Here is a 7798-nt window from a genome sequence, read left to right as displayed (position 1 = left end):
AACTGGTGGATAACATTTATAAAATTCTTTTTTTTTTTTAATTATAACATTTATAAAATTCTGTTTGATTTTGGTGAAGCTTTGTTTCCTGACAAAGATTTGCTGTTTTCTTCCTTCTATGAATCAAAAGTAACCCTGAAACTTCCAAATTCAGAATCTTCCTATTAGATGTTATCAGCCACTCAATTTTGTATGTTCTTGTGTAGATAGTAACTGATTTAAAGAAATGTACCAATGTAGCACAGGCCAATCTAACAGGATCCACACCATAGTCATTGGGTAAAAAATGGTATATGTTTCCAGAACGAGAGATCCATATCATTCCAGGAGGACAGGCCTGTCATTTTGGGAAGACATGCTATGTCATTCCAGGAAGAATATGTCACACATGCACCATATCATGAAATAGTAGTAAACTTTGCATAAGTCATATGAAATCATTGGAAAGCACTGGAAATCCTGGCTTGGGAGACTGGCTTCAGTCCTAAAGACACTGTCCTGGAAGTAAGCCCCACTGAATAACACTGGTCTTATTTCTGATTAGACCTGCTTAGGACTGCTCCCTTAATATACTTCAAAATACAAAATGTGAATTTTGTTTGGCAATGAATAGTTCAAAATAAGAAAATATTAACTGGATAATAATTTTTGCCATCTTCTTGTAATTTTTAAGTTTTCTGTGTTGAATGTTGTGCCAAATAACTACAGGAATTCACTCAGTTTTGCAAATGGCCGCTGGAAATCATCATGATTTTACTCAGAACACTCTAAAATAATTGTAGTGTAAGAAATGAAGTGAGACATATGTACTTTTCTCTCTCTACTGAAGGACCTCTCTCTAGACCACACTGGTGGTTCTGCTCTCAGGTGCTAGGATCACCAGGCTGCTTGATGAGCTCACTCTGGAGCAGGCCACATAGAACTGTCAATTTAAGAAGCAGTTATCTGTTAAGTCAACTCCTGCTACCTTCCACAAAAGTGATGGCCTCTCTACTTGTGTTCCTGGATTGTTTTACTCATATGGAGACTGTGTTGTTCTGAGAACCTCAGGGTGATCTTGCTGGTACTTGGCTTTTGCAGTTCAGTGCACTGCAGGAGTACTATGTGAAAATGTCTTTGCTGCATTCCTAAATTGCCTCCTTCTTGTAGTGTTGGTGTATCTGGCTCGACATTTGCCAGGAGCTTTCTTGGGGGCAGTAAGAGGTGAGAGGTGTGAGGGGGAGTTGGTGTGAGGGAGTGGTGATGTGGTGGACATTTCTTCAGGTTCATGAGGGAGGTACACATCGAAATTGCTCCTAGAAATGTCCTTTACCCCATAAACATCAACCGGAAGTCGGGAACTAGTAGATTGTTATAACACATGGTTAAAACATTATTGCATTCTAGCAATCAGTCAGCTGCTGATTTTTAAGGCCAGAACATTCCATCCAGTAGCACAAGGGGAAGTGGCAGCCATGGGGGTGGGGGGGAGTTGTGGTACGCAAAGTACATGGAAAACTAGATGCCAGGTAGGTGCTCCATTGCCGATTCATGCCTCAGCATTCACATTGGCAAAGAAAGTTACCTGAAGAATTGCACAGTGACCTAGAAACCAGCCTAGGTCACTGTAATGACCCAGCTCCAGCAAATATGTGGCTTTTCTGTGGTGATCGTGAAAATATAGTTCACAGACAGCCCAAACACAAAAAAGGCTGCAAGCTGCAGCACAAATTTGTTACTTATTACCAAGACACAAGCTGGTCATCATCCATCCGCCGCATGTGAGATGGATTTCTATAAAAATCATTGAGGTCATCTGATAAGTGTAAGAGAGAAATTTCTATCAATGTAAGTTTGTGGGGTGATCATATTCATATCTACGTTCTCAGCATCCCTGCTTACAAGTAACCACTTTTGTGAAATGGACGTTATATTACTGGTGTTAGCCACCCTGAGCATACTGAAGAATAGAATCTGCTTTAAAATGAAAAATCTCAATCATCGTTGCTTTATTGCTTTGCAAAGCCCATTTTGAGTTGCTTATAGTCATTTAGAAGGAACCCATGGATCCCAGTAGTCATTCTCTGTCATTTATTCTATTTTGTCCTATCTTATAGTTTCCATACTGTTGTGGGGCAGAATGCTTTCTAGCACATTTTCTCCATAAGCAAAAGGAAACTTAAAAAACCCAACATCTCAAAATTCAATAAGGGTTTATCTGCCGGGTGGTAGTCTCCCACATTCACAAGTCTGACATGAGCCAATTGTTGTGCTCTTTTGAACCACTTTTTATTGACCTGTGGGTATCTGGAGAACTTCCAATATTCATCAGGTGTCCAGACTGCAGACTCATATGTATTCCAAAGGTATTACTTGTATCCTTAGTTGAAGAGGCTTCTTGCTTCTTGCTTAAGTCTCTGCTTCTGCTAAGGAGCCCCCACTTCCTGTGATATGCTGAATTCTGATGCTGCTTCTATGCACAAGGAAGTACTGTCATATTAAACAACCTTGCTAGCTTGGACACATCTTCACAGAACTGCTTCTTAACTGTAGGACTAATTGGACAACACCAAATATGGTATGATGAAATTCTGAAGTATTTGCGAGCTGTGGCATTGAGGTTCCAAGGTATGTTCCAAGGTATGTCTTCATCTGTTAATCCTACGCAGCAGTAATTATGGGGAAGGATTTCAACTGAGGGCAAAGGTTATTGAATGCTGCTCCTGACACTAGATAGATGCCACCAGTTGTATTTATTATGCATCAGCATATAGCCCATGCTCAGGTGACCCCACAGCACAGTTTAGGTTCCATGGATGAGTTGTGCACTGGCATACATTTGAGTGTCACAGAACCAGCTGCCCAAAGGTGAAGTAATTCAACATCTCTTCTGGTGCAAGCTAGACAAGACTTAAATCATGCTCCCTCCCCCCAAAAAAACAACCCAGATCAGGTCCACTCATTTTAATGTGGGCACCTCTGTCACCAAATCAACCTGGAAAGCACAGCTTGGAGTGATCTACCATTGATGTGATGCTAAGTGCTCCCTTTAAAGTATAATGCAGGGGTCTTTTATGGATTCACTTTACTCCCACACCTCTAGGAATTATGGCTAATGAGTAGGCTGAAGGCTACACAGGTGTCCTGTTTAGGTGCACCTAGGAAGTTCTAGTGCACAAAAGTCATTGCACTGCTTAGCCTTACTTAGGATCCAAGGCACAGCACTTTGTTGAGCAATTTAACTGGAACTGCATTTCTGCCACTGAAGTAATTGCTTTATTTTTTCCAGACTGTAATCTACTGGATGATGAAGTCAGTGGTGTCAGTGGTTTCAGCGGCAGCATAATAGACTGTGGTCCAGAGACTCCTGACACTATTCCTTATAATGCCTCCAGCTGCATCTGTGAAAAAGGATATAGGATGGTGACCTTTGTGGGAATCAATGAGTGTATTTGTGAAAGTAAGTGCATTTATTTTTATCTGTGGTCTTCTTCTGTTAAAGGTGTCAAAGGTAGCTAGGGTAAAATCTGGAAAACCTGCATATATTTGATTTATTTGTAAGAAACATAGTAGAAGAAGTGGCAGACTGCAAGGACTTGTGGGCAGGGTCATTTTATTTTCCCCTCCCCCACTGTTTCTTCTTCCCCTTCCCTGAAAGCCCATAGAGACTCTCCCCTTTTTCTGCTTCCTTCTCTCCTTCCCACCCACCCACCAGCAGCTGAGTTAGTGTGAGCTAGCTCACAGTTTTTTAGCCTCCAGCTCACACATTTTTCTCTTAGCTCAGGGAGGATGGCCCCAGAGCAAACTAATTTATGCAGTAGCCAAATTGCTTGCTCACAAGACTCCATAGCTTAGAGGGAGCATTGCCCCCCAGCCAGCCAACCTACCTTTATTTGTCCCTCTATCTTCAGGTTTCCCTTCTTCACCCCCCTGGCAGTCTACTTCAGAAAAATATGGCCCAGTTTTCTGGTGCCGACTGCTGCACCAGTTCCAGTTATGCAGTATTCCCCTCCCCAACTATTTCCTCTTCCCCTCCTCTTGTCAGCCCCCATATCCTCATTTGCCCTGCTTCCTTCTGTCCTTCCCATCCACCAATCAACATACCTGTTATCAGCCAGCCTCCCATCTTCAGCTATAATTGTATTTCATTTACAGCACACCATTCTCCACAAAGGGGACCCAAAGCATCTTATGTTATTCTCCTCTCCTCAGTTTAGTGTAGTGGTTAAGTGCGCGGACTCTAATCTGGGAGAACCAGGTTTGATTCCCCACTCCTCCATTTGCACCTGACTGGATGACCTTGGGCAAGCCGTAGTTCTGATAAGAGCTGTTCTTGAAAAAGAGCAGTTTCTGTCAAGAGCTCTCTGAGTCCTGCCTACCTCACAGGGTGTCTGTTGTGGGGAAGGGAAGGGAAAGGAGTTTGTAAGCCACTCTGAGACACCTTTGGGTAGTGAAGGGCGGGGTATAAATTCAATCTCCTCCTCCTCCTCCTCCTCCTCCTCCTCTTCTTCTTCTTCCTCACAACAACCCTGTGAGGTAGATTAGGATGAATGTGTATGACTGCCTAAAACAGCCCTGGTATTGAGTAGTGGGTTGCCGCATGGATGGATGACAGACAACAACGTAGTGCATAGCACGCTTTATTGGTACACAACAAGAACGAAGAACAACGGCCGGCAGGCCAACTATATACATATCCAGGGGCACACCCCTGGGTCCCATTGGCGGGGTTGAATCTCCCGCCACGGTCCCATTGGTTCCCCCAGTGGAGGGACTAGGATCCTAGTCCCCATTGTTATTCCCGCTTCAAGCTCAGGGTGTTCACTGGCCCCCAGTGGTGGTCAGCGTACACAACACCTGGAAAGGGCCTATCCCTCCCTGTGCCTTTTACTGACAGAACGAAAGGTCTAAAAACTGTCAATATTGTTGTGGTTGCCTAGCAATGGCAAATTAGGGTATTTGTTTCCTAAAGTTACAGGTGCTGCTCCAATTATTTTGGGGGGTATATTGCCATTGCACCCGCATCTGGGAAGTGGAGTATCCAGTTTTGTACCTGTGTTTTAACACAGAGTACCTGTAAGGGCTGTGATCAGAGCAGATTTAAACAACTGCCTTGGCGGCAAGGGTGGGGTATAAATCGAATAAACAAACAAACAAACTGCAGCAACAGCTTGTGTCCCTTGTCCTCAGTGCCCTTTCAGTGCATTCCTCACCACCGAAGTATGTGTGCTCTAAGTGCACCACATGCAGCTGGGAGATATAGCCCATGCAGTGCTCCCTGGTATAAACTCTGTGTGTCTGGCCTGGCATTTCTATGATGTCATTGAGTGTAAGGGGTGTGTGAGTGGTTGCTGTCAGTAGAAGGTTTTGATTGGCTGCACACTTAACATCCTAAACTATGATGAGACTTGGGGATGGCGCCTGGGCTTACAGGGGGGAATTTTGATTTCCTCCTCCCAGGTGCCTCTGCGGACTATGCCATGGTTTACAGTAGTGTTACATTCTGCCAACATCTGGGATACACTGCTGAGAGGAATTAGGGAACTCAATCTCGCCTCACCTACTGCATCCTCACCCCAACACACATCAGTCTTTCAAATCAAGCTTGTATGGCTCTTGGTGGAAACATCATTGCTCATCAGCAAAATAATAGTCACCACATATCTGAAGTAGAGACAGATGTTGGGGAGTCATCTTTAAGCTGTTTTGTCTTTCACCAAAATGACTGTTTCTATATGAAGCCTGGTATATAGAAATGGTTACAAACTCATGCTAACGTCAAATGTTGAGTATCCTAAATGCATGTAGGCAGGGCCAGCGCGCCCACTAGGTGAACTAGGCACTCGCCTAGGGCGCGCCGGCCCTCAGGGGCGCCAAACTGCGCCCCCCAAAGCCCCACCACCGCTGCCCTAACTGGGCGATCGCCGCCGCCGCCATGGCGGCTGGTAAGGAGCAGAGGCAGGAAGCGCTGGGAGGTTGCGCCCTCTGGCCTCTGCGGTAGTTGAGCCCCCCCTCTGCACCAGAGAAAAGAAAGGCGGCGGGGATCGGGTCTCTGCCCACCCGCTCCTCTCTCTCTCTCTCTCTCTCCCTGTGTCAAGGGAGGGAAGCAGGGGAGGGAGGGAGGGAGGAATGCAGCGAGGAGGCAGAGGGCGCCATGGGGGGTAGGGGCACTCCTCTTCCTCCTCCTCCTCAGCAGTGGGCACGGCTCAGTGCAGCCCCAGCAGCGGCGCCAGGTGTGGGAGCTGCTGCGGCAGCCGCCCAGCATCGACTGGCGATCCGGGGCCCGCTGCCCTGCATCCGGCTGGCGCTCCAGCGGGCCAGCTGCCCTGGCGTGGCTGTTGCTACCGCCGCCTCCTTCTTCGCTGCCGCTGCTGCCACTGCTTGGCTCAGCTCAGCAGCAGCAGCCGGGGCTCCGGAGACGCTGGCCCCAGGTGGGCAGGCAGGCACTGGCACTTGAGTGTGCGGGGGGAGGGACCGGCGGCAGGACCAGAGGGATCGATCAGATTGAATTTCTACCCCGCCCTCCCCGCCGAGGCAGGCCCTGGCTGGGACCTTGAAGCTGTGGCGTTTGGTGAGCAAAAATCCTACTTTGTGAGCTGCTGGAATTAAAGTTCTGAGTGGGCAATTTGGCTGCTGCATGAATTAGTTTGCTCTGGAGCCGTCCTTCCAGAGCGGAGGCACGCCTACCCCCCTACCCCCCTTCAGTGGCGGCCGCAGCAGGGGGGAGGAGGCGGTGGCGGCAAAAGGATGGCTGGGGAGGCAGGCGAGGTTCTCCTGCGTGGTGGTTCCTGGTGGCCGCCACACACACACACAAGGAAGGTCGCTGGTTCCCCCCCACTAAAGGGAGAAGCGTGGCCCCTCCCCACACACAATTAAGGTCGCTGTTCCCCCCCTCCAGGGAGAAGCTGGAAGAAGCCCGCACGGGCGCCTTCACGGCAAGCCAGGAGTGCACTGGAGGAGCAGGGCAGGCAGCCAGGTGGGCGGAGGGAGCGGTCCCAAGGAGGAGGGCTTCTGTCTCTCCAGACCCCACCTGGAGGTTGGCAACCGCATACTTGGTGCACGGGGGGGCGCCAGAAGGTAGCCCTGCCTAGGGTGCAAAAAACCCTCGGGCCGGCCCTGCATGTAGGTTCCAATTAGTGTTCCCTCTAAGATGAGTTAGTGTGAGCTAGCTCACAGTTTTTTTAGCCTCCAGCTCACACATTTTTGTCTTAGCTCAGGAATGATGGCTCCAGAGAAAACTAATTTATGCAGTAGCCAAATTGCTTGCTCACAACTTTAATGCCAGTAGCTCACAAAGTAGAATTTTTGCTCTCAAGACTCCACAACTTAGAGGGAGCATTGGTTCCAATCCAATAAACAGAGAAATAACTGAATGGGCTACATCAAGAGCTGTGAACAAATTTATCAGAGTAGTTTTGTTGGTCAAATCCATAAAAACAATAGACAATCTAACATGCTTTACATGGGCAATTTCTGTTCCATTGCATCAGAGTTCAACATTTTGTTTTCCTTCACAGAAATTCCCCACCACTGCCAACCAGATATAGTGAGAGAAAATGACAATGTAATGAAGTGTTTAAATGCAACAAAACAAGTAAGTTTGCCATACTGTGTGTGAACTTAGTACAGTAGACACTTGCCATTCATGGGGGATCCATTCCTAGGATCACTGCAAATAGCGAAATCCACAAATACTGAAGGCAGAGTTCCCAACAGCAAATATCCAAATTTCCTGCAAAATTTAATGATCTAATTATCATGCTGATAGTATGGTGGGAATAAAGAGGCTGAAGACAACATCACATGATCAGATCGCAGA

General features: G+C 47.1%; 1 long non-coding RNA gene across 1 annotated transcript; it reads left to right on the top strand.

Annotated features, from left to right (window-relative positions):
• Positions 1 to 2576: 2576 nt before the first annotated feature.
• LOC107106447 lies at positions 2577 to 7558 on the top strand. The gene is made up of 3 exons (XR_001482365.1): positions 2577 to 2619; positions 3269 to 3439; positions 7497 to 7558. It is a non-coding gene; the product is annotated as an uncharacterized LOC107106447 (long non-coding RNA).
• Positions 7559 to 7798: the final 240 nt, after the last annotated feature.

The sequence above is a fragment of the Gekko japonicus genome, unplaced genomic scaffold (genome assembly GCF_001447785.1).
Source record: "Gekko japonicus isolate JY-2015 unplaced genomic scaffold, Gekko_japonicus_V1.1 scaffold115, whole genome shotgun sequence".
NCBI lineage: Eukaryota > Metazoa > Chordata > Lepidosauria > Squamata > Gekkonidae > Gekko > Gekko japonicus.
The sequence above is the reverse complement of the archived record's forward strand: the minus strand, read 5'-3'. Positions and strand labels throughout refer to the sequence as shown.